Source organism: Aulonocara sp. 'chitande type north' Nkhata Bay, linkage group LG15 (genome assembly GCF_057382095.1).
Source record: "Aulonocara sp. 'chitande type north' Nkhata Bay isolate Kocher_YH1m ecotype deep benthic linkage group LG15, A_spYH_male_GT1.1, whole genome shotgun sequence".
Taxonomy (NCBI): Eukaryota; Metazoa; Chordata; class Actinopteri; order Cichliformes; family Cichlidae; genus Aulonocara; species Aulonocara sp. 'chitande type north' Nkhata Bay.
The window spans coordinates 929131-956859 of NC_141358.1; the positions used below are offsets into that span (position 1 = coordinate 929131).

General features: G+C 42.6%; 1 protein-coding gene across 3 annotated transcripts in view; it reads right to left on the bottom strand.

Moving 5' to 3' along the window:
* The window catches only part of disp1 (dispatched homolog 1 (Drosophila)), a 116178-nt gene extending 94984 nt beyond the window's left edge, over positions 1-21194 (bottom strand). For all 3 annotated transcript variants that reach the window (XM_086263625.1, XM_086263628.1, XM_086263623.1), the window contains exons 1-2: positions 21042-21194; positions 15914-15981 (exon numbers count right to left, since the gene is read on the bottom strand). The gene's annotated coding sequence lies outside the window, so the exon portion shown is untranslated. The remainder of the gene's footprint in view (positions 1-15913; positions 15982-21041) is intronic.
* Positions 21195-27729: the final 6535 nt, after the last annotated feature.

Here is a 27729-nt window from a genome sequence, read left to right on the forward strand (position 1 = left end):
TATTACTTGTCCCCTTGTGTTTGGGAGCAGTCTGTGGCACACAAGCTATGTTTACTATGTTTAAAGATCTTTTAGAGTGCAGCTCTCTGTGTTTTGACCAGGCCACATGTCTCCTGTCACCTAAAAGTACAGAAATTTTAAAACCTTCTAGTAAACAGGGTCCCAGCTTCTCCTGGGAAAAGTCACCACTGCCATAATCCTCGCAGCCCGGACCCTTCACACATCACGCATCAGACTGCGGAGACAGGGCATGAAGGTGGTAAGGAGGAACTAAGGGGGGCGAGGCTGGGCAATGTGACTTCGATTGCTCTGTTGAGGGTGGGGCTCGGTGGCGAACCTTTGGCTGCTTTGGTGGGGGGTTTATGGGGGACAAAAAGGGATTGGGACGGGGGGTAGATCTGAGCCCAGCATTGACCCGCTCCATCATCTCTTCAGTGAATTTCAGGTGTGGGGAGGAGGGAGAAAGGGAGGGGGAGGAGGGTGATGGCCTGTCAGGGGTTTGGGGGACTGGGGAAGATCCTGGTCCTGGTCGTTGGTGTTGTTGAGAGAGTTGGAGGCAAATAGGGACCCCTCTTCTTGCCTCAGATGTCTCTCCTTTCTGAGGCTCTTCCCGGGTGGGGGCAGATGGAGCTCCTCCTCAAGGTTTCTGCTGGGCTTTGTCTGTTCTTGGAGTACTGTTTGTTCCTCTTTATGAGATAACTCCTCGTTTATCTCAGCCTTGGCACCAAGCACAGATGGATGACGTATGGAATAAAACAAGTTGGAGGTGAACAGTTTCACCCCTGACTTGTTAAAATTAAATCCATTTGCTTTGAACAGATGCCTGCGTTCCCAAAAAATATTAAAGTTGTCGATAAAATGCACTGAGTGGTCAGTACATGCTGATATAAGCCATTTATTCAGTGTAAACAACCTGCTGAATCTCTCGTCTCCTCCTCTGACCGGCGGTACAGGTCCACTGATGAATACAGCTGCATTCAGAGAGTTTACAGTGTTTAATAATCCAATAAAGTCCCGTTTCAGAACCTCCGATTGTTGTTTGGACACATCGTTTGACCCTGTATGCAGGACAATGTTTGTCACAGTTGGATATTCATCTGCAATTTGAGGAATTCTCTCCTTCAGGTTGTTGACCATATCGTTAGGAAAGCAGAGGACTTTAGTGTTCTTACCGCACATGCTTTGTACATCCTTTACAGCAGAGTCACCCACAATCAGAGTTTCAGGCCTAGCCTTTAGCTTTCCCCGTGGATTTTCAGGCCTTACTTCGCTACTTTTAGATGAATGGTTGTCCGATATAGATCCAGGGTCCTTTGATAGTGGAGCAAATCTGTTCTGCAGTTTCACATTCAGTTGTTTTGAAGGTTTGTTGTTAACCTTCCTATTCACGGTTGTCCAGTCCTGTTTCCTCTCGTATACAGGGGTAGAAGAGCTTCTCTGTCTCGTAGGAAGTGAAGGCCAGTCGGTTTCAGAGATTTCAGCTCGCTCGTTCAGAAACAAGCAAGAAAGAGCGTGGGTGAGAAGGAAATGCACAGATGGATATATGAAGGAGAGAGGCACTGAGATACAAAGAGAAGGAGGGCGTCAGGTTAACCCAGCCTGCTGGGCGGGAGCTCTGCACACAGCCTTTTATTCAAGTTTATGGATGAAGCGAAGCTAAGCTAATGTCTTTGTCATGTCAAACAAAAGTAATGGATGGAGCTCACCCTCTGCTGTAGCCTTCCTCCATCAATTTCTCCACCCTTCCACCCGTTTCTGTGATCTGATCCCTACAACAGACCCTCCAGGGCTAGAAGCTCGGGCCCAGGCCTTTCTCGCTGCCTGGGAGCACCTTCCCACCATCAGAAACCCTCTCTGGTCTGTGTCACTAATGAAGTCTCTCTCAGTTGTTCTGTGGCAAGAAAGCAGATGGAACTCTGGGACGATATAAAACACGACAAAGAGAAAATAAAAGGGACCGATATCTGATCGGTGCACCCTTTCTACACCACCACCTCATCGTTGCATGTTTATGATACATTTCAGCTTTACCACAAACTGAGGTCAGCTGTTGGGAAATTATGGTGACATAATGTCCTGTCATAGACTCAGACTGAGATTAGCTAAAGAAGAAGCTCGCACTACCGTAAATTGAAAGCATAATCACTGTCAAACTGAGCTGATGTGAGACCAGTGAAATTAAATTAGACCTCAGTCTCACAGGCCTAGAGACCGGTCAGTGACCTGCTTGTAATCAGCGGTCACTAAAGACAAATGGCTGATGATTGGTCAGCATCCATTTATTTGGATCCAAAAAAAAAAAAAAACCCAAACAGAAAAATCAAACTTGGTGTGCAAAAAAGTAAATTGTGCAAGTTCCTCCAGCACAATCAGTGCGAGTCCGAAAAATATTTTTAACAAGCAAAGTAACTGTACAGACTCTGTATGTCTGCTGTATAAAGACCTGAAGACACAACTTTTACTTTGAAGATCTTGGCATCTTCTCTGCAACTGCGAGTGAACAAAGTAATCACAACAGGATTCAGTCAGTGACAACCAGCAACCACTTTCCAACTAGTTAGGGCAAAAAATGTCTCCCTGAAGTCCCCGACTGGTCTTTAGCATCACAGATGGACGGCCTGGCTGCACTTCCTCCCACGGTACAACAATGAAGCCAAAATTTCCCATTTGTGGGAGTTGCTGTGTTGCACTTTTGCAGCCAGAGTCTGCGGGACTTGAGTGGGGACGTCACAGTCCCGCCCACACACCCGTTGGTCGTGTGACCCCAGTCCCATCTGGGTTTATGGCATGTACTGCAGGCAGACACCAGGGGGCGATAGAGACTTTTTGCAGCGCTGTTAGGCTGTCTATGTTTTCTACAGTCATTGGTGTTTAGGTTTGTTTGTCTGAGGCCTTGGGTGAACAGCTTCATTTTCTCTTTGAATAATTAGTGTCCACTGACCAAAACACGTCCAAGTGGTACACAGAGTATAAGTCAGTCTCTCTGGAGCAAACTACACAGTAGGTTTAAAATTTATTTATTTATTTATTTGTTTTAAATTGGAGTAGCACCTGTCGGGCGCGGGCTACCAAAAATGGTAGGCTAGTTAGCATGAGGTTTTTTTTCTTTATTTATTTTTTAAATATAAAACCAGCCTGAAATGGGAACTGCTAAGCTAAGCAGTTGTGCTATTCTGAACATCTTGGGGGCATTAATGGTAAAGTTCACCCCTGAGAATGATCATTTCTGGAGAAGTGGTGCAGGAAGCTTGTGGTGCCAGTTTCTTTATAGCACATCATGACGGCCAACAGTTTTCCAGCTAAAGCAGTGCCGTGAAACAGCCATCAGGGCAACAGCACAATCCACAATGTAAGCCAGTGACAAAAAAGCCAGATGAGGAAAGTGTTTGTCCGTCAGGATCTGAATAAGTTCTCCGTCTGTGATCATTAAGTCCAGTTTTCCACTTGCGCTGCTTCTCAGCTTGGCCTCAGGGCACAACAAGTCTCCATTATGGGTCTCTATAGGGTCCAGCCAAAGATTCAGTCAAATAAAGTCGATACTGTGTGACGAGGTTGAGTAATGACAAAGGTTTCATAAAGGTGGTCAGCTGGGAACTGACAAAAATGACAATTTGAGTTTTGCAGTTTGGGAAAACATCGAAGTGCGAGTTGTAATGGTACAAGCCACACCCCTCACATCCCGATTTTTTAAACAAGTCCTTCTTTGCATATCGGGAAACAAAGCTGTTCACACAGAACGGCTGATGGATTAGTCGCACACTGTTTTCCACCTGCAGTGGCTATCTCTGCGGTTAGTTGGGAGGTGAACTGTATCTACTGATCATGGCACAGTCACCTGTTAGTAATGATTAAGTCGAGCATTGGAGGAATGTGGCCTTGTGCTGTCCTTGGGCTTACAGGGAGTTCATAAGGTGGCATAATGTGTGAGGGGCAACTGTGTGCTAACCTTTTATCAGCTTAACTCTGGAGTTAAGTTCTTATCGACTGTGAGACATATCCCTAACCGCAAAACCCACAGCAACAAAATTCAAGGCTTTTAGAGTCTTGGCAGTGGGACACAAAGAAAGGTTTGCATGTCACCATCTCATTATGGAGGACGTCTGGGGAGGTCAATCCTGGTTCTTAGTATTCAGATAGGAGTGATTTAAATAAACATTTCATTCATGTTAATCGCCAAACATGAATGATGTGGAGACGGCTGAGTAAAGAAACGTCTATTATAAGGACTGCAGTGGATCGGCCGAGTAATGGAATTACTTTAGCCCTTTTGAGACATTTGGACATTGGCTGGCTTCTGTAATCAGACACCATTCTGTCATCGGGACGTAGGTCACCTTCAATCTAAAACACTGGCAGCCGATGGCAGCTATTAGTAATCAAGGAAATATGTCAGGTAATAATGACTGAATGGACAAAGAATGGTTAGGATGTCAGAGCATGGAGCTGAAGCACTGGAAAGGATGAAAGATGCAGTGACCCAATATCAGGTGTGGGGGAAATACATAAATAATCGATACAGCATAGCGATATTTAATTATCATTTGTAGAAACAAAAAACATATACACATACCTGAAGTGAGAGAGACTTTTGCATCATCTATTTTAATGTAAAAAGTTTATTACTCAGCATAAATATGAAACATCGAAACCGAATAAATAAAAAGTATTCCAATTGGAATCCTGACCTTGACCTCAATGAAAAGCTCCAGTGTGATATGGACATGGCTGTTCCATCGAAACAGAAGATGGGGTAAGGTCTGAAACCAGGTAAAAAGTCTGAACGCGATCAGAAGACAAAGACGAAGCACGTAAAGCTTCTGAGGCCCGTTCTTGGAATCTGCAACAGGCAGGAAAGACCTCCCCTCTTCAAACACCATGATCCTCTCCTCAACATGTTCTGATGTTAGCCTAGCACAGACCACCTGACTCCTGATGAGTAAGAGCACAGGCTGCAAGATACGCAACAAAAGGCCTCATGAGAGAAACATGAGCGTGACGCTGTGTTTTCTCTACAACCTGTCCATTTAGTACCACTTTCAACTCAGTTTACCATTCAGGCCCCAGTGAAACCAGTTCAGAGGTAACTAAGCCCAACACTGGGAGGCGTATGAGCCAAATATGATTCGACAAGGCCCAGAACTCCAGGGTCAGGCCACGGCAAGGAACACGTGTCCCCGGGAGAGGAGGCCTGGTTGCTCCCTCAGCCGTCAACGTTCTCCAGTTTGTGCAACAAATCCTAATGAGGCCTCTCTCTGTGGGGGAACCGAGGTCCTGTCTGTGGGGATTTGTCTGATGAGCTACGCAACCAAGGAAAGATGTAGTGAAGAAACATCTCTCTCTTACATGCACACTCACAAAATGAAAGACTGATGAGGTGAGGTAAGAGAAATGACTTTGTGCAGGCCAAAGAATGGCAACAGATTAAGAATGGGTCCAGTAAAAGAATGAAAATACTCACAAACAACATATGTGGTTTAACGTCATCAGGAAAACACGAGATGACTCAGTACCCCCTGTAAGGTATTAATTGAATTCTATTCTCTTCATACAGCACCAAATCACAACAACAGTCGCCTCAAGGCGCTTTATATTGCAAGGTAAAGACCCAACAATTGGATGACTCTGTATAAGCAAGCGCTTAGGGACAGTGGGAAGGAAAAACTCCCTTTTAACAGGAAGAAACCTCCAGCAGAACCAGGCTCAGGGCGAGGCGGGGCCATCTGCCACGACCGGTTAGACAAGAATGTGTAACCTGCGAAAGATTTTTTGAAAGAGTTTTGATAAACTCAAATAAAAAGTGTCTGTTTAAAGTCCCAGTGAGGGATCCACCTGATTCTGATTTAGAAAGCTGGACCGGGTATCAGTGCCAACCTGCTCATTTCAGTTTGTGTTTACTGAGCATCAGTAGCACCAGACTAGCTGCTAGCTGCAAAGCTAACAGCAGAAGCTCAGAGGTTGGAATTTCTCACCTGCAGCTTTTCAAACAGCTTCTCGCTTAACTGCAAACTTAAACAAACAGGGATGACCCAGTCCAGCTTTTTCCATTTCTGATCCAATACAGTGTCTGTAGGTATCGGGCAGTGCGGATCTCACACCAGTTTCAGATTAATTATCCCTGACTGTGGGGAAGTGACTGGGAATCATTCCTTCATGTGTAAAGACACAATAACTGTTGGTATTTATTAGTGATACGATACATTAAACAGGCCCAGGATAAACAAAGAGAAAAAATAAATGCTGCTTTTATTTGCACTGGTCTTGTTTTGCTTCCAAGTAAGGGGCTGCAGTAGCTTCTTTCTTCCTCCTCTCACAGCCTGAAATACATGTTTATCGTGGTCCTCCTGACATTTAACACCTTGTTAAGGAGATGGACAGTAAAGTCGTTGTTGAATGCACTTTGTTCCACTTTATTTCATATTCATGAGGTTTTGGTAAAACCTGACTTTGCCTTATAAATAAAAGAATGATTCCCGGTGTGCGTTCCTAATTCTGGGAACACTGGCCTTGTATCAGAAAATAAAATGCCAACCTGGCCTTTCTGGTTCAAATCATCACATTTTTACAATATTTTGTGTTTGAGGGTTTTTTTTAATGCATCTGTCCCAAATTACAGCTGCTGATTCATAACGATGATGAGCAATGTTCTTTCTAATGTTTCATGTGTCTGAGCGAACACACAAACTCCCTGAGCGTCCCTTGGACCACTGTGAGCAACATCAGACGTGTGCACTGTGGTCACGCCAGCATTGAATCCATCCAAGTTACATGTTTATTAAAATAATCAAATCACAGCATTTATGTTAGACGACTTTTAATTAACTGATTTAGCCCACTTACAATGAAAATCAAACAAAATCTTGTCCATGACCTGTAGCATGTTAACACTATTGGAAGGAAAAATAACTTCAACTCCAATTTTGAAAACACAACTTCATTTTTTTTATAAAGCTCTGACTTGTATTCTGAGTCTGAGTCTGTGATCTGGGAGAGAGTCTGTAACTCTGTCTGCAAAATACAGCATATAATGACCAATGCTGGGCAGTTAATTATATAGTTACTTCTTCAAAAAAGTAACTATATAATTAAAATAAAGTAACGAGTTTTGCAAACAACAAAGTTTTTTGCAGCTGTTTACCTAAAAATGCAGCCACGGTGTTTTTTAAATAAACATTTCAAACTATTTACAGAACAATCAGCTGTTCTGCATCAAATCTGATGCCACACAGATTATTTGTGTCACTCCAAAAATAATTTCTGTCCACTATGAGATGAAGGAGAACAACAGCCTGATACCTGCAGGCCTGACAGCAGCAGATGTATCACTGCTGTAACACCTGTGACATTCAGCAGTCGCCTCATTGTTCTGACACACACCTCATTGTTCTGACTACACTACACACTAACTACACACTAACTACACAATATTTGTGCTAAACGTAGAAAATCTCTCACACCTCAAAACACGCCATCACTCCTAAAACTTCCCCCTCCCTAAACAACTAAATGCCATGTTGCCTTTATCATTTTTTGATTGGTGTTGTTTTTGCTCACAGGCGGAGAGTGCTTTTCTTATAAAACGCCGTTTTTACCGTTTCTTCCCGCAGTAAATATAAACAACGACAGTATTCAGGAAGAAAACCAAACATTGCAGATATTTTTATCATAACTCTGGTTTTACGTGGCCGATCAACACAATTTAAAAACTGGTATAAAGTCCACACTTTGTCCGTCAGTTGTTCCGTCTGTCCTGCTCACATCTCCAATGGTTGTACACGTTGTCATTAACGTGGCTTCACTCCACATCAGCCGCTTTGCTCGCTAAAACACCGGTGTCGGCACATAAGGACGCTGTCATAGCCTGTCAACGACATTGATTAGCTCCATATATACGAATGTGAATCGCATATTGGCTGGACTGTGGGATAAGGTGGCATCGTTCTAATCCCACACAATCCCAGCAGCCAGTCACTCACTGACTAACACTGCAAAACAGAATTGTTAAAGTTTTAATTTTAATTTCAATTCAGGTTAGATTTTTTTTGTGCACAAAGCAGATTTTCTGTGCGCAGAGACGTGCCAGCAGTGCGCAATTGCGCACGCGCGCAGCTTAGAGGGAGCATTGATGATAAGACTCAGGCTTTTATCTACAGGGTGGGCCATTTATATGGATACACCGTAATAAAATGGGAATGGTTGTAGGGGTGGGCGATATAAAGAATATACGATAGAAGCGATATAAATTTGGCCAACGATAGAGATTTTGACTATACTGCTCTATCGCGATAGCGCATGTTAGTGATGGGCAGATGAAGCCTCATGAAGCACTGAAGCTTTTCATCCAATTGGTTCACCCCAACGCGCAGCTTCTTGAAGCTTCATTTGCTCTAGCAGGACACCTACTGGACGTAAAAATATTAGTTGGCATGAATTTGAAGAGTGTGGCATTTTGCACACAGCCTGTAAATGTCAACAACAAAAGGAGTGTGTAAAACATCTATATTGTAGTGATGGCAGTATACTGTGTATAGTTATGCTGGCAGTATGGAAAATGATTATTTGCGACAAAGTTCGAACCACTTCCTGAACCAGTCACGTGGTACAACCGGGCAGCGAGGCTTCGGACATCATCATTTTCAGCTCCTCCCATAAATGAAGCAAGCCTCGATACGCGCTTCGCGGAAATGCCCTCTCCATTACTCGACACACGCTTCGAAGCCTCGATACAGAACGTCACATCACTAGCGCATGTTGATGATGTCATCAAGCTGCGCCTGTTTTGGTCGAAAGCATCGCAGCGGCTAAAACCATTATCATCTGCAAAATATGCCGACAGTCATAGCAAAGAGATGAAGCACTGTTGAAATATGGGGAAAGCCAAAAACTGCGCTTCCTCCACTTCCCTAACAATGTTGAATTAATGTTGTAACTTAATGTTGAATTCTCTGGCAGCTGCTCTGTTCCCATGTTGTTGCAGTATATTAATGACTAACCTCGTATTGTGGATGAATAATCTCAGTTGTTCTCCTGACTGAGGTTTGGCCCGTGTACAGCATCCTGCTATGCGATTGCATTTGTCCCTGACCACCAGAATCCCTCACGTTAACTTTTATCAAGTGGAAAAAAAAGTTGACGTTCATCCTCCAGCTTCACTGTGCTAATGTTATGCTAACATAGCTGTGTTGCTAGCAATCACGTAGCACATCATTATATACCAGGTAGTCCAACTTCAGTAACCCTGCAAACGCCACTGCTGTTTAGTTTTCTGTCTTTATTTATGTCGGAAGTGACAGCAGAGCTGTACGTTTGAATTAGTTTCAGAAATCTCTCAGTCAGAACATGGTATGAAATGTTTAGGTGGAAACTAGCGAGCTAAGTTCCTGCTAACTTCTAACTCTGTTAAATTTAATAACTTCTGTTTTCATGGATGCCTGGATGTTAAACTTAATTGTTACACAAGATAAAGCAGCAACGCTGATTATTTAATTAAAGATTAAAGAATTTAGACCGTTTTTAACTCTCAGTGTTCGTTTGACTTTGGGACCTGAAGAGACGGAGTTTTGGACCCAGATTACTCCGCGAAGCTCCTCCCTACGGCAGCCGTAATGCTCTGACAATCCATCAAACAGTGCCGCTTACAAAGCTGTACTAAAACATTTTTAACAGATTTCTGCCCAAATCGGTTCGAGGTCAGTAAGCACGACCAGAATTCATACATAAGGCCCACTCTCGATTTTTGAGAATATTAAAGGATTTTAAGTGTGGAAAATACGTTATACAGAAGAAAAGAATATATCGTGATATATATCGTTACCGCACATGCTTCAAATTATATCGCGATATGAATTTTAGGCCATATCGCCCAGCCCTAAATGGTTGGTGACATTAAAGTCCTGTTTGTGGCACATTAGTAATATGTGAGGGGGCAAACTCCTCAAGATGGGTGGTGACCATGGTGGCCATTTAGAAGTTGGCCATCTTGGATACAACTTTTGTTTTTCAATAGGAAGAGGGCCATGTGACACATCAAACTTATTGGTAATGTCACAAGAACAACAATGGTGTGCTTGGTTTCAACGTAACTTTATCCTTGTTGAGATGCTGCAGTAGCTGGAGTTTGTAAGGGTGCCATTTGTGAGTAGCTAATATCCGCCGAAGGGATGTTGAACTAATGCCACTCTCCAGTGACATGCGGCGAGTGCTACGCTGTGGGCTCTTGCTGAATGAAGCTAGGACAGCCACTGATGTTTCTTCATTACTGACAGTTTTCTTGCGTCCACATTTTGGCAAATCCAACACTGAACCAGTTTCACCAAACTTAGCAAGCAGTTTGCTAACTGTAGCATGGGAGATGGGTGGTCTCGTAGGGTGTCTTGCATTGAAATCTGCTGCAATGACCCGGTTACTGCGTTCACCAGATATCAACACAATTTCGCTCCTCACATGTTAACCTCTTCGACATGTCAATGGCTGTGAACAAAGAGAAACTTGTAAATAACTCGTGACAGAATAAATTTACGTTGAAACCAAGCACACCATTGTTTTTCTTGTGACATTACCAATAAGTTTGATGTGTCACATGGCCCTCTTCCTATTGAAAAACAAAAGTTGTATCCAAGATGGCCGACTTCTAAATGGCCACCATGGTCACCGCCCATCTGGAGGAGTTTGCCCCCTCACATATACTAATGTGCCACAAACAGGACTTTAATATCACCAACCATTCCCATGTTATTACGGGGTATCCATATAAATGGCCGACCTTGCATAATGAGACACTCAGATTTCAACGTGCAAAAACAAAAAAGTTCTAAACTGGATAAAACTTAAAAAAAATAACAAAAAAAAAAAAACACTAAAACATCTTAAAAATATTTGACATAAAAGCTAAAATTATGACAACAATCTCTGGACCATGTCAGAGAACCTCTCTGAGTTATCACCACTTGAAAACACTAGAATTTTGTTCTATGTGGATGAGTGAATACTAATGTTTCTGTTTTTGCACTACACTTTTTGTGAGCACAAATTTCATGTTACAAAGAATCCAACATGCTTTATTTCACAGGATTGTTAAATATAAGTACACAACATTGAGAAATGACCACAAGCTGTCTTTTGAAAAAAAAAAATTCTTTTATTAATGTGTGCTCAAATATGGGGCTTTTTTTCCTCTATATTTTAACTGGCCAATTATCAGACATTTTTAATGCATCTGTCCCAAATCCCAGATCCTAATCCATGATGATAGTAAGAACGGCCAGTGAGAACCTCAGGCTTTTATCTTTAATGGGCTTTGAGCTAGTCATGTTCAAACATGGCCTCAGATTTCACCAGTTTAAACGTGATATACATCTTGGAAGAGAACTCTCTCTTCTCTGCCAGCTAACTGCTTAAAACGACATGACGAAGAGCTGAAAGAGCTCAGGGAAAAGTGACCCATTTTCAAGAAGATACTTTTGTTCTTGAACAAATGTTGTAATCTTTTCTCTGTATGTAATATTGTAGGGTCTACCTTACCTTATTGTGATTTGGCGCTGTATAAATAAAACTTTATTGAATTATTTAGAGGTACTTGCCCATGTGAGCCCATGTGACTATGGAGTAGTGCTACAATATACTGTACAAATGTCCATGTGGGGTTGATATTCCTGAAAACTCAACACAGACCTTACTGACGAATGTGAGCAGGATGGAAAAGGCTGATGCTCAAAGACATTCCCATGTGATCTGTGTATGGGGAGGGGGCTCACTCCACGTGAACCACATGACTTCATCCGTCTTGTCGGTGCCCCTTCCTGTTTGTAGCAAACCTCAGTTTAAAAAGAAGAAGACAGACTGCCGTCCACTGCAGTGATGCACTCTGTCCACTGCAGTCAGACTTTTTTTCCTGCACTTAAACGGGTCAAATAAAGTAGTGGCGCAAATGTGCAGCACCTGTTCCTGTCGCCATCCGTCAGTATGTCAAATATAAAAACAGTGACAGCTGTGCTGCTGGCAGTGATACGGCGATGCTCTGGGCTGATGCACAAGACTGAGACAAGACTCTTTTCTCTTTTTGAAGAGCGCTTCTTTCCACACAGGGCTTTCTCCGGGTCAAATAGCTTAAAGCTGAGTGCAGTGGCCAGAGCCTGTAATATTTCACATATGCTTTTCGAGGCGCACTAGGCGCTATCGATCGCTTTAATCTAAAGCCCGGGAACGAGAAAGAAAAGGGACCATCAGGCAGCCTGCTTTCAATTACGAGCTCCATAAAGACACGCAGACAGGAGCTGACGTGATGGATGGTGGGAGAGGCAGTGATAGCATCTGCTGAGGCGCGAGTAACCCTAACAGGAAAAAGAAAACTTTCATTCACTGCTGCTAAATGAATATTAACTAACTTCTAAAAGTGGGCTGTCATTCACTCAAGCATTAAAATACACGTTATCAAATGAGCAGAAACAACAGGAAACTGCGCAGACTTTAACCTTAACTTCATGTGGACCAATAGAATTACAAAGGCCCGTTCTGAGGCAGGAAAAACGGCGCTATGTTATAGCTGTAGCAATGTGCCATCTTATCCAGCCCAGCCAACCAGAGAGGGGGAAGAAATAGACCTACACCAATCCTTCTGGATTTCCACTTTTTTATGATGTGCAAATTAAAATATCCCGTACAAGTAGATTCCAACCCTAACCCGAGTCATTCATGTCCTGAGGAGATGAAAGCGGATGGTTAGGCAGCTGCAGCCTGCACGCTGAATTACTGAATAACAAAGAATGCGTGAGCGAGCATGGAGGAAGCGGGCAGATCATTGCAGCAGCAGCCATCAGACGGGTGCTGTTTAAAGAAAAAGTCATTTATCCAGACAGTACGAGACAAAACAAAATCACCCGATCAGACGCCACACAGACGTTTTCCTACAGCACTCTCCATCTTCTGCGTCTCAAGACAAACGACACAAGGTGACGAACCCTTTGAAAACACGGACGTCGCAACAGCTTTCATCATTCACTGCTTTTGGCATCTCCATTAAAAGCTCGGGCACGTCCGTCCTCGGTTTAACCAGAGGACAGAATTTAAACAGAACAGATGCAGTCTGTTTAAATTTCATGCCGACATCTCATGTCTTGTGAAATCCAATTTTACTGCAGCAGACATTATAAGATCGATGTAAACGATAAATCGTTTGCAGGTTTCAGATTTCGTAAAATTGTGTTGACATAAAAATTCAAAGGTAATAAAGTATTACAGCGTGTCAGCATTAGCGTGTACGAAGGTGACTTTAGTGTTTAACCTAAGAAGAATTTGTAGCTGAACCTTTACAGCACTATAATGTGTGCATCGTACACACTCACAGGCCATTTTGTTAGGTACACCTGTTCACATGCAAGATGTGGCTGCTTAGCACCAAGCAGACCAAACCAACCTCCTGAACACAGTTTAGATATTTCACTGTTGTTAGAGACCAAAACAGCGTGAATATTGGACCAACGATGTAATGCCTACTAACATGACACAGAATCAAGGGTGTCAAACATAAGGCCCAGGGACCAAAGACAATGCCGCCCACTGGATGGCTTTGGGAAACGTGAAAGCGTGCATCAGAGGTTAAACAATTAAATGACAGAAACGTTCCCGTTTCCAGTAATGCAGAACTTTGCAGTGGGGGGTGTTGGAGGTTATTTTTTGGGTGGGTGGGGTTTAGAATGGGTCCACAGTTTAAGTATTTAAGGCTTTGTTGCTGGTTTTCCAGGAACGTCCTCAAATATAGTTCATGCTGCCCCTGTGTAGCCAAAACAAAGCCCACTAGTGAATCGTGCAGAACCGTCCGTCTGATCTTTGGCTTGGATTTCATCCTCAGTGAAAGCAAAATACTGATCTGAGATAAATCCAGATCCATGTCTTTGACAGCCAAGATAGCAGAAGGCTTTTCCTCCTGAGAAACAGAACAACCACTCTGTCTGTTGGACATCTTCAGTGGATCAAACCAGCCTGCCTGTCAGCACCAGGACACACAAATCCACACTGTGCAGTAATCTGAAGTCTCTACAAGGCCAGATGAGAGATCAGGCGCCCTGGTGCCACATGGTTCCTTAAGATCCACTAGCGTCTCCATCATTCAGCTCAACATCAAAGAAGCCAGCGCCTTGCTTTTGAATTATTGGCAGCAAGTGTGCAGTCATGCCTTCGGTGGCATCCGGCTCCCAGCCCGATTAACCCCTGTGCCACGCCAAGGAGGAAAAGCAGAGGATACGGCCCACAGCAAGGCAAGATAAATTACAATGCCAACAACTGCACATCAGCAACGACGCTAAAGGTCACGCGTTTGTCATCAGCACATTTGACGGCTCAATCAGCTGCAGCTTCAGTCCAAGGCAAGTAAAAGGCAAGGCCGAGCAGGTTTAACCTCGGCCACATTATCTGTATAATGTCATGATACAGAGATGAACCCACCTCCAACCACCTGTCTTCCCTTATCCATCTCGTATCCATGTTTCCCTCTACACAGACATGCACAGGGTTAGCTATAGCGGTGGCCGTCCGTGCACGCCGTCCTTTTTCTGCTTATAACATTCGGGGGTCGTGTTGTGCTGAAGCCTGTTCCTGCTGCCACAGGCTGACAGGACAGCCAGTTTACACAAATGTAATTTAGCAGCTGATTAAAATGCGTCTCATTTCAGGGGTTTTTGTCCAAGATCAGATTATCGGAGCGTCCCTCTACATCAGTCCTAGTTTCTCGTGCGGCCCTTGGGGAAATGAATTGCCCACGCCTGCTCTAAAGGAAATAAAGCAGTTTACAAGGAACACAAAGGCTTCAGTGCTCTTTGTAAAGACAGTCTTCTTACTTGGGATTACATTTTTCCCCCCCCCCCATCTATGGATTAATGCAGCTCTACCATTTATTCTTTCGCCTGTTTGTGCATTACCTCTCTTTCCCATTTCTCCCCTTAACTAAATGCCTGGAAAAATTCCAGCACATCATCAGCAGACGGACAAAAGATAATTCAGTCCAGCCTGTGAGATGACACATGGGATTCATTCTGAGGCAATGAAGATGAACGCCGGCGTTGTGTGCAGAAGGTAAGGGCAGTGAACAGAGAAAAGGAAAACAAAGGAACACTGATAACATTACATATGCTGACGCAGAACACGGCTATTCTGTTAACTGATACTGGCAAAAGACAAAAGAGGAAGTAGTCTATTGATTGCCACATAAAGATCAAGACCACACGAGACAACAGAGGCAAATGTTTCCAACATGGACAAAAAATAATATGCTGATACGGTGACACAAAGATAGCACAAAGACATAAAGGTTGGCACAGAAAAGCTACGGGGAAAAAGTGAGATAGCGAGCAGCTGTTACAGCCAGCTGTCCTGACCAGTTGCTCTTAAGGGTGGGAGGCCAGGATGGAGGGATTCAGAGACATTAAGGAAAGACGGGGGGATATAAGAAGCAGACGGAGATGCTGATGGCTGACAGGGAAGGAGGAAAGTGGAAAACGCTCAGAAAGAAAGGATAAGAGTGTTCACCTAGAAGCAAGATTTTGGAGCAGGAAAAACTTGGAAAACTCTTCTGTGACTTTTTAAATGGCAAAAAGAAGAGAAAGCTGTAAAATCCAACAGAACTGATCCATAAGCTCCGCCCACTTCAAATCCAGATATCTTCTGTAAGCGTCACAGAAACACAACAAACACAAAACCAAAGAAAGTGTTGTTTACAGCCTTCAATCTCAGCAGGACATCACACACAAACCTTACAGAGGAATAACAAGCTGAAGAGTGACCCCTAGTGGCATTTTCTCCACCGTGCAAGACGACAATTCAAATACAGGCAAGTTAGTCACGTGATGTGTGAATCCTTAAAATTAGAGCCCGTGTGTGTGTTCTTTGAATATTAGACTGTTCAGTGGTATGTGTAGGTACTTACTGTAACCTCTCAGGATGAGCACTCTGTGTGTTTCCTTTGCTTTCCTGATCACAAAGAGACGAGCTCACCTAACGGAGAGAAACAATGACAACCTGATTAAAAGAAGAGTACAGAGCATCCACAACTCTTTACTTCAAAGAAACCACATTCCCGTAGAGTAACTTTGCACGACTCACAGTTCAAATAAGTTATTGTAGATTAATAATAATCTACAAGATGGGCCTCGGTAATAGCCAATTAGTTCATCCACTGTCTGCAAAAATGCTGCAAAACTGACTGAACAGGGCTGTAAAGAGCAAATGGGCCAAAGCATCCTGCAAAGGCAAGCCAAGCGTTTCTCAAGGCAAACATGCATTATACAAGGCTGCAACTGCTAAACTCTTAATGCATTACTTAAACCCACTGAATCACATATGACTGCTGTGTTGGTGCACAAACATCACAAAATAAATGAAATATTCCACTTGTCTGATCTGAGATAACAAGAGTCCACATCACTAGTGTCCATTTTCAAAGACAGCTCTCATAACCTTCATACTAGCTGTGCACATGACTGCCAATCCAATTATCCACCAGCGAGGACATTTGTCATAATGTTGGCTGACATGAGCTCTTTCAGTGGGTGGAACAGTGGTTAACACGGCTGCCTCACAGCAAGAAGGTCCTGGAGATCTGGCTTCCTGCCACAGTCCAAAGATTCATCCTCAGCCTATGACAGCTGGGATATCATCCAGACCCCGGCCACCCTGAATCGGATAAGAGGATGGATGAACTCTTTTACTTTCTGTGCCCTCGTCAGACAATCCGTGCAGACGTCGGCATACCTGCTGATTTTTCCTTCGATTGTTCCTGTCTGTGGATGTGGACTGTGCCACGGGCAATGGAATTCAAGCAGACTTCACAGGAGTTTAACAGGAGTGACTATTCAGCCATTGTTCCTGTGTAACCAGGGCTTTGAGCTTCTCTCTGACCCGTCTACCCCCATGTTACACTGTCAGCTGCTGTCTCTGTACGCCTATTTAGATCGAGCAATGGTTCCTAACCGAACACAAAAGATCTTTGACTCACTTCCCTCTTGTGTTTGTAAAAAGTATTTGGCTCAAGAGCTCTTGGTCACGTTCATATGACGTTGAGAAGCTATAAAACAAGGATTAGCTCACTAATGCTCGTACGAAAAACACTTTCACTGCAAACTGTTGATAGAGAGCTGGCCAACCAGTGCATTTACACACACGGCATTGAAAACCTGCTTTCATAAATAAAAAAGGGGAAAGGGGGGATAGCTTATCATCTCAAATATTTCTGTTTTCTGCCACTAAGCCTAGACGAACGAGGACTTACTGGGTAAGCCGCACATTAAAACTCAACGTACACATATTTATCTACATAACACTGACACACTGTCATTGTTATGTAGATGCTCTTTCCTACTTGAAATTAACATTCATGACAGGCTCATCTCAAAATTCAGGCATTTTCAAAGCCCCATAGCTATGTGCCAGGTTGGTTTAGAAAGGTGAGGGGGAGCTTTTCAAGGTGGCACAAAATGTACTGTTTTCATTCAGGTTCAAGGAGTTTATACATTTCTTCCTTTTAAATGAGTGTATTTGATTAATTGATAAATTAGCCACAATCTCTGAGACTTTACAAACTTAATCTTTAAGTTGTACATTTTCTCATTAATATTTCCCTATTTTTCATATTTGCAGCATTATACAGATAAAGGAAAATAACAAGCTGAGGTAGACAGTAACATGGATTTCACTCAAAAGTCTACTTATTACTAGAGATGGCACGATACCACTTTTTTATGTCCGATACCGATATCATAAATTTGGATATCTGCCGATACCGATATGAATCCGATATAGTGTTTTTTAATCAACAAAACTGTTTTTTAATATCTTGCTGCATTTTGTATAAGTTCATACTCAAGTTTAAAACAACAACTACACTAAAGCTATTCTGTTATACCTATATGCAAAAAAAAATATTTCATAGTTCAGCAATACTGATCAATCTAATAAACTTAAACCTACACCATCCTCCCTATTCTGGTATTTTAAAGAGTACTTAGTGTAAATATTAAGCAACCTAACTAATAGGGTTCCAACTCCCAGCAACAATAAAAATAAATAAATAAAAAATAGGGAACCACCCCTCACGCTCCACCTCATGATGCTTAATCGACGTAATCAACCTTAATTTGATGCAGTGTGAAAAAAATGCACAGAAATCAATTATTTTTCAAGAAATATTAAATAGATTCAACATCTTTCTTCAACAAAATTGCAGACTGCACAGATGGTACCTTCCCAAAGGAAAAAGTACTATAGCTTACTAGGGTATATATATTAGACTTAATAGTTACTATATACAGTAATGGACTTCTATTCATTTTACATCAAATTAAAACTTTGGATGTCAGATAATTATTTATTAAAAGCTCGACATTTTAAATGAGAATAAGAAAGAAAAGTATGTCTTTGTGCCCCCTTTTCCCTGTTAATGCCCTATCGGCCCCCCTGGTTAAACTTTGCTAGATCCGCCCCTGCACAGTTACGTCAGCTACGTAGAAAAAGATCCTCGAGTAGAAAGTAATATTAAATAAATTCTAACAACAGCTGATCAAGCTTAAACGTGCTGCTGTTGTTCAGCTGCTGGTTTCCTCCTTCTGGTGCAAAGTGGGCCAAAAACAAACAAGAGAGACGGACTCGCGACAGAAAAGCCGATCAGCTGATCATTAAGCAGTTTCATGATTGAAGTAGCAGCAGGAGAGGCAGTCGCTCCATATATCGCTTGTTAAGCTTAACATGCGAATGCTTTACAAACATTCAGAGATGAACCTACACACTTGCTTTCTTCTCTCTGGGATAACTTCCTCGGAGATGAAATGCCGGTTTGGTAGCGAAGCTCCAAATGCTCAACCAGACCACCGACAGGTCTCGTACGCCACAGCCGCTCTATCACGTGAGCACACTGCTGCGACGTGCTACGGTTATGAGGCGAGTTACGCCATGTCGCAAGTTTTGTGAGGTGCTTGTTTGATATTTAATGGATCGATTACATTTTTTATTTTTCTCCGATATCCGATCCAGTAATTTAGGTCAGTATCGGCCCGATACCGATGCGTAATATCGGATCGGTCCATCTCTACTTATTACATTTTTCCATATTTTTCTTTTCATGTTTCTCGTGGTTGGTCAAATTAAGAATCTTCAAAATTTCAAATGATGCGCTCAGATTTTGTGCTAAATTTATGCTCACTTTCAGACTGTTGTTTCTACTCTTATCTCTGTGTGATGTCAGTGGGAGCAGATATCCCTACTATGGTCACTCACACAGGCATAAGGCAGCTGCTGTTCAAACCTTTTGTTTGCAGCCCAGCATCATAAAGCTGGCTCCAATCAAAAGGAGCTAAAATTACTTTTTTCAGATGGCTCAGGCAGAGCTGCGCCACGTATTTGATTTGAAGACTTTTTTTACACCACATGGCTGTACTGACGTAACCTCCCAAAGGATCTGTGTCTCCATCTTTCATCAAATGTTTAAACCAGAGGAGCTTAAAGCAGGTGCAATGACAGAAAATGCACTTCATTTCCCAGCCATACACTGCATACTTACTGGCCACTTCATGAATTACACACCGCTAGTACCAAGTTGGACTGCCTTTAAGCTTAATTCATTGCAGCAAAGAGTCAGCATCACAGGTTCTGGTCCACACTGACACAACAGCATCACACGGATTGCAGCAGATCTGTCAGCTGCACATATGTGACGAGAATCTCGTTTTCCACCAAAGTTCTAAAGGTGCTCTATTGGATTGAGATCTGGTGACTGTGGAATTGGAGTACAGTGAAGTGTGAGATGGTTTGTGACATGAAACATTATCGTGCTGCAGGCAGCTACTGAAAGATGGGCATATTGTGCTCATAAAGGGATGGAGGTGTGACTGATATCCCCATGCTGGGATTGCTCCAGGAGCAACATAGTCAGGGCTGGCCCAGGTTCAGAGTTGCAAGTGATCAGTCACGTTGTTATGTCACAGGGGCTAAGGTTAGGTTTTGGTGTGATGGTGTTTCCACCTAGCCTAGCAAAACTATGACATCACTATGTCTGTGAAGGTTCTCAGTCATCCAGGTCATGACATCACTATAATGTGATTGGTCACTTGCAATGTTGAATCTGGACCAACAATAATTATGATGTTCCGGAAACAACGTCAGGTCTCACTTGATGGACAAACTCGGGCAGGCTGTGGTTTCAAAACGATGCTGGACTGGTCCAAACTGTTCCCAGCAGCCCACGTGACACAAACAAACAAAGCCACTTAAATCACTCTTCCTCCACACTTTGATAATCAGTCTGAACTTCAGCAGGTCGTGTTGATCATGCCTACATCCCTAAATGCAATGACCTGGTCTCATGTGATTGGATGACATATTTGCCTTAATGTGCTTTTGAACAGATGTACCTAATGAAGTGGCAGGTAGGCATAAACAGTCTATAAATGCAGGAAAAGCACAGTTCCTACTCTGTTGAGGAGGTGTTCAAATAAATAAAGCATCATCAGTTTCAGTCTGCCAGCACAGCTCCTGGAACAACACAGCAAACACGGTGACCGTGTCCACGGTCCTCCGTGAAATGGAAAATACACCTGTGCTTGTACAGCTCGGCTTTGCAGACCAGCACACTAATAACAACCAGGTACACAAACACCTTGAACACGTTTCACTCCTGCTTCTTCCCCAACAGCTGAAACTAACACCCCGTTTCAAATTTAAAGGGGCGGGCGGACCTGTCCGCGTGCACATTAACAGCCAAATGTGACGTTATCAGCCTCGGCCTCGGCCAAATCACAGCTGACCCCGCGAGCTAGCGTTAACCACAATGAAGCCCAAAGCGTGAACAGCTCGCTTGGAGACCGGCTCTGTCGTCACCCGAGAGCAACGAACCCCACACAGCCTCCCCCGAAACAAACACAGCGCAGCGCGGGTGCTTGCCCCTCGGCAGGCGAGTTAAGTTCGCGTTAGCTGACTGACGCTGCTAGCCAGCTAACCTCGCTGACCAAAACAGCTGGCTAAACAACAGCGGCTGCTCTGTGTTTCTCTCCCAGCCCCATACTCACTCGAGCACCCGCACGGTGTGAAGGCAAGACACGGGGCTAGTGCTAACGGCCGACCGGAGAAGTATTCCCGGGTTTCTACTTTAGTTCCTGCGGATGCTGATGTATCCGATCTCCATGCATCAAACCATGTTGGGTGGGCAGCTGCGCACTGAGTTCTTGTTTGTACTATCAGGAGGTTTCTGGGAGGAAATGTAGGAAACTTCGAAGGGCACTAGGAGGCGACTATGTACCTCAGCCTCCTATCTCCTCGAAGTATTTTATTTGAGCAAAAGTAGTTTTTCAGATATCAGTGTTTGTCCTTCTGTTGGGAGCTCAAACAAAACCGTTCAGAAGCAGTGAACTGAAAATGTCTCGAATAAAAGCGATCAGACAGAAGCGTTCACTTCACTCTGGACTCAAGCAAAGAAGCATGCTGACTCAGCAGGGACAGCGTTTAATGACAAAAGTAACAGAAAGCAAGAACGCGTCATTCCATCACATTCTAGTTTTTGCTAAGCCTGGTGGCTGATTTTGTTCTACATGTACAAACACATGCTTTGACAACAACAGATGCACACATGGTACCAACTGGTGGCATAAATATTCATCAGGACGTGCAGTTTTTTCAACACATTTAAAGCTATCTCCAAAAGTTGATTCTGTTCATCTGGACCTAGCGTTGAACAGAATCAACTTTTGGAGATTTACTTAGCTGGATGATTGAGCATGCATCAAAACATTTAAAGCTAAATTACAGAAGCATCAGCAGGCTGGAAGATGCCATCGTTATAGGTCATTTATAGGTTAGAAAAGATGAAGTCTTACCTTTTTGAAGCCAAGAGCACTGAGCTCTTCACTGCTGGACACTGTATGCTGTTGCCTAGTAAATTGTTGTTCCTATAGTAAAACATATGTTCCTTTCTGTCTTTTGGTAAATTAGTGGGAACCCTGATTTACCAAATGAGCTTCATGTTGCATCCGGTTCCTAGTTTCAAGGCTTGAAAAGAGCAATGGGAAAGTGTTTCCTGATATCAGCAAAATGCAAATATCACGCTTAGTCTACTGCACTGTAAAGATAGATAGATAGATAGATAGATAGACAGACAGACAGACAGACAGACAGACAGACAGACAGATAGACAGACAGACAGACAGACAGACAGACAGACAGACAGACAGATAGATAGATAGATAGATAGATAGATAGATAGATAGATAGATAGATAGATTAGGGGTGCAACGATACACAAAATTCACGGTTCGGTTTGATACTTTGGTGTCACGGTTCGATATTTTTTTCGATACAAAAAATGTTCATGCTTTTTTAATTTGTTGTTTATTAAGATTATAAATATATATTTTAACTCAAACGTACAGCTTTTAAATTTAATGTTGCTGAAACAACAAAGGGATAAAATAATAAATCTATCTGACTGAGAAATCACTCATCTTTAGAAAAGAGAGTTTATTACAGAGAAATGGCTCTTTCCAAAATAAAAGGTATACTATACGCTTCTTCTGGGCTATATTCTCAGCAGCATATTAAACATATCAGCAATAAAGCTGCCATTTTCAGTTAACCTCCCATGTTGTGTTTCCTGCGTTTGGGTCCTACATCTTGCCTGCCACAGAGCCAAACTGTGACACTAACAACAAATTGGGGAACAAATACCAAAAGAACTGTCTCAGTTAATGAGGACATCAGTAACGATACACTTGTAAGCTTTCAGCCCATACCCACATGTTTTACCATCTGTACTGAATCAGGTGGAAGCCAAGAATCATTACCGGTGGAGGAAACTGGCGAAAATCAAAGTACCGTTAATAAACACAAGCTTTCCTCTGCTGTACATCAGGGTCACCTTGTAATATAATTTGGATGCTTCGACTTGAGTACAGTTAGAATTGCTTGATCAGCTGACACCTGTTCGCACCGTGCTTCAGAGTAGTGTCGTCCTCATAACAATGTCATGTTAGGTCAGATCATTAGGTTGGACTCTGGAAGTTTTGATTTACATTATAAAAGACAGACGGTTTTTATATTTTACCACACAGTGAGATAGAGGGACTCTCACGCAGCTGCAGCAGTCACTAAAGAACTTGTATTACATAAGTACATACTGTATGTAGTATAGATAAGCCTTTTCACTCAGAGAAACAGACTGCATTCCTGCAAGAATCCTGAGCTTTCAGGGTGGCATGGTGGTGCAGTGGCTAGCACTGTAACCGTCACAGCAAGACTGTTGGTGGGTCAAGCCCGCTGGCTGTACTGTGTGGCGTTTTCATGTTGTCCCCGTTCTGTGTGCTCCTGCCTCTTCCCACAGTCCAAAAATCATACATATGTGTGATTCTTACTCTGAATCTGAATAAGTACGCGGGACCACTGTGTGCGGTAAGACCATCTCTTTTACTTCCTGTATTACCATCTCCCGGCATGCATTGCCAGTGTGTAACACGTAATTACACCAAACAATGAACACATACTGCCCATACAACAAATGTACCAGAGATAATTATGAATACACCACACATATTAGGCTAATTTGTGACAATATGTGTGACTGTTGGAGGGAATGGTTGTCTGGCTCTGTTTAGCCCTGCGATAGACTGCCGACCTGCCCAGGATGTACTCTGCCTATTGTTCAATCACATCAGGTAAGGGCTCCAGCTACTACATAACGCTGAATTGGATAAGCAGTAATGAAAATGGATGATGACTTTAGATATGCAGTTTTTATGTCCCAGTAACTATTAAAATTGGATTTCAATATACTTCAAAACCCATCTCCATAGAGACTGTGTCAGCTTCCAAAAAGACAAAAAACTAACTAAAAACCAGCAACAAACGACTTAAACATAAACAATTACAAAGAAAGAACAATACAGTATCCACATCTGAACCAAAGAGTAAAACAGTGAAATCTGGATTATTAAATATTAGGTCTCTCTCCTCCAAGTCTCTGTTAGTACATGACTTAATAATTGATCAACAAATTGATTTACTCTGCCTTACAGAAACCTGGTTGCAGCAGGATGATTATGTTAGTTTAAATGAATCAACACCCCCGAGCCATTCTAACTACCAGAAACCTCGAAGCACAGGCCGAGGGGGAGGTGTGGCAGCAATTTTTCACACCAGCCTATTAATTAATGAAAGACCCAGACAGACTTTTAATTCATTTGAAAGCCTGATGCTTAACATTGTCCACCCCAGCTGTAAAACTCAGAAACCAGTCTTATTTGTTATCATCTATTATCCACCTGGGCCTTACACAGAGTTTCTGTCTGATTTCTCAGACTTTATATCTAATTTAGTTCTGAGCTCAGATAAAATAATTATTGTGGGTGATTTTAACATCCGTGTAGATGCTAAAAATGACAGCCTCAACATGGCATTTAATCTGTTATTAGACTCAATTGGCTTCTCTCAAAATGTAAAAGAACCCACCCACCACTTTAATCACACTCTAGATCTTGTTTTAACATATGCATAGAAACTGAACATTTAACAGTGTTTCCTGAAAACCCTCTCCTGTCTGATCATTTCCTGATAACATTTACATTTACAATAATTGATTACACAGCGGTGGAGAGTAGACTTTATCAAAGTAGATGTCTTTCTGAAAGCGCTGTAACTAAGTTTAAGAATATAATCCACCCACTGTTATCATCTTCAATGCCCTGTACCAACACAGAGCAGAGCAGCTATCTGAACGCTACCCCAACAGAGGTCGATTATCTTGTTAATAATTTCACCTCCTCACTACGTACGACTCTGGATACTGTAGCTCCTGTGAAAACTAAGGTCTCTAATCAGAAGTACCTGACTCCGTGGTATAATTCTCAAACACGTACCCTAAAGCAGATGACTCGTAATCTGGAGAGGAAATGGCGTGTCACAAATTTAGAGGATCATCATTTAGCCTGGAGAAATAGTTTGCTGCTTTATAAGAAAGCCCTCCACAAAGCCAGAACATCTTACTATTCATCACTGATTGAAGAAAATAAGAACAACCCTAGGTTTCTCTTCAGCTCTGTAGCCAGGCTGACAAACAGTCAGAGCTCTGTTGAGCCAACCATCCCTTTAACGTTAACTAGTAATGACTTCATGAACTTCTTCACAAATAAAATTTTTATCATTAGAGAAAGAATTACCAGTAATCATCCCACAGATGTAATATTATCTACAGCTACTCTTAGTACCATTGATGTTAAGTTAGACTCTTTTTCTCTAATTGATCTTTCTGAGTTAACTTCAATAATTACTTCCTCCAAACCATCAACGTGTCTTTTAGACCCCATTCCTACAAAACTGCTCAAAGAAGTCCTGCCATTAATTAATGCTTCGATCTTAAATATGATCAACCTATCTCTAATGATCGGCTATGTACCACAGGCCTTCAAGCTGGCTGTAGTTAAACCTTTACTCAAAAAGCATCTCTAGACCCAGCAGTCTTAGCTAATTATAGGCCAACCTCCAACCTTCCTTTATATCAAACATCCTTGAAAGAGTAGTTGTCAAACAGCTAACAGATCATCTGCAGAGGAATGGTTTATTTGAAGAGTTTCAGTCAGGTTTCAGAGCTCATCACAGCACAGAAACAGCTTTAGTGAAGGTTACAAATGATCTTCTTATGGCCTCTGACAGTGGACTCATCTCTGTGCTTGTCCTGCTAGACCTCAGTGCAGCGTTCGATACTGTTGACCATAATATCCTATTAGAGCGATTAGAACATGCTGTAGGTATTACAGGTACTGCACTGCAGTGGTTTGTATCATATCTATCTAATAGACTCCAGTTTGTGCATGTAAATGGAGAGTCCTCTTCACACACTGAGGTTAATTATGGAGTTCCACAGGGTTCAGTGCTAGGACCAATTCTGTTTACATTATACATGCTTCCCTTAGGCAGCATCATTAGAAGACATAGCATACATTTACACTGCTATGCTGATGACACCCAGCTCTATCTGTCCATGAAGCCAGATAACACACACCAATGAGTTAAACTGCAGGAATGTCTTAAAGACATAAAGACCTGGATGGCCGCTAACTTTCTGCTTCTTAATTCAGATCAAACTGAGGTTATTGTACTCGGCCCTGAAAAGCTTAGAAATATGGTATCTAACCAGATTCTTACTCTGGATGGCATTACCTTGGCCTCCAGTAACGCTGTGAGGAACCTTGGAGTCATTTTTGACCAGGACATGTCCTTCAATGCACATATTAAACAAATATGTAAGACTGCGTTCTTCCATTTGCGCAACATCTCTAAAGTTAGAAATATCCTGTCTCAGAGTGACGCTGAAAAACTAGTTCATGCATTTATTACTTCCAGGCTGGACGACTGTAATTCATTATTATCAGGAAGTCCTAAAAACTCCCTGAAAAGCCTTCAGCTGATCCAAAATGCTGCAGCAAGAGTCCTGACAGGGACTAGAAAGAGAGAGCAGATTTCTCCTGTTTTGGCTTCCTGTTAAATCCAGAATTCAAAATCCTGCTCCTCACATACAAGGTCTTAAATAATCAGGCCCCATCTTATCTTAATGACCTTGTAGTACCATATCACCCTATTAGAGCACTTCGCTCTCGCTCTGCAGGCCTACTTGTTGTTCCTAGAGTATTTAAAAGTAGAATGGGAGGCAGAGCCTTCAGTTTTCAGGCCCCTCTTCTGTGGAACCAGCTTCCAGTTTGGATTCAGGAGACAGACACTATCTCTACTTTCAAGATTAGGCTTCAAACTTTCCTTTTTGCTAAAGCATATAGTTAGGGGTGGAGCAGGTGACCCTGAATCCTCCCTTAGTTATGCTGCAACAGCACCGCCTACAACTGCAAAGCTCTCCAGCGAGTAGTGCGGTGCTCTGAACGGATAATTGGAGGTGAGCTTCCCTCCCTCCAAGACATCTACAGGAAGCGCTGCCTGAGGAAAGCGGGGAGGATCATCAAGGACTCCAGTCACCCCAGCCATAAACTGTTCAGACTACTTCCATCAGGAAGGAGGTTCTGCAGCATCCGGTCCCGAACCAGCAGACTGAGAGACAGCTTCTTCCATCAGGCCATCAGACTGCTGAACACTTCATAGACACCTCAGCTTCACTACTGAAACTTTAACATTATGTACTCCATACTGTACAGTAACGCCACTGTTTTGCACATGTCTCACTCTGTATATTTTATTTTATATATTTTATTTATTGTTTACTCTATTTAATTTGTAAAATATGTGTACACACACACACACACACACACGTAGAAAAATATTTAGTATACACATCCAGAAATGCATATACTATTATATATTGTACATATATTTATTAGTTTCAGATGTAGCCATTCTTGTATTTTGCTTGTTTACATTATTGTATTTTGCACAACTCTGTTGCTTGTGAAGCTCGCACACAAGAATTTCACTCACATGTGCTGTACCAATGTACCTGCACATGTGATGTGACAATAAAAGTGATTTGATTTGATTTGATTTGCAATAGACGTAGGCTGCCGGGTGGATTCCCATGATGCATTGAGTTTTTCCTTTCCAGTCACCTTTCTCACTCACTATGTGTTAACAGACCTCTCTGCACTGAATCATATCTGTTATTAATCTCTGTCTCTCTTCCACAGCATGTCTTTTATCCTGTCTTCCTTCTCTCACCCCAACCGGTCGCAGCAGATGGCCGCCCCTCCCTGAGCCTGGTTCTGCCGGAGGTTT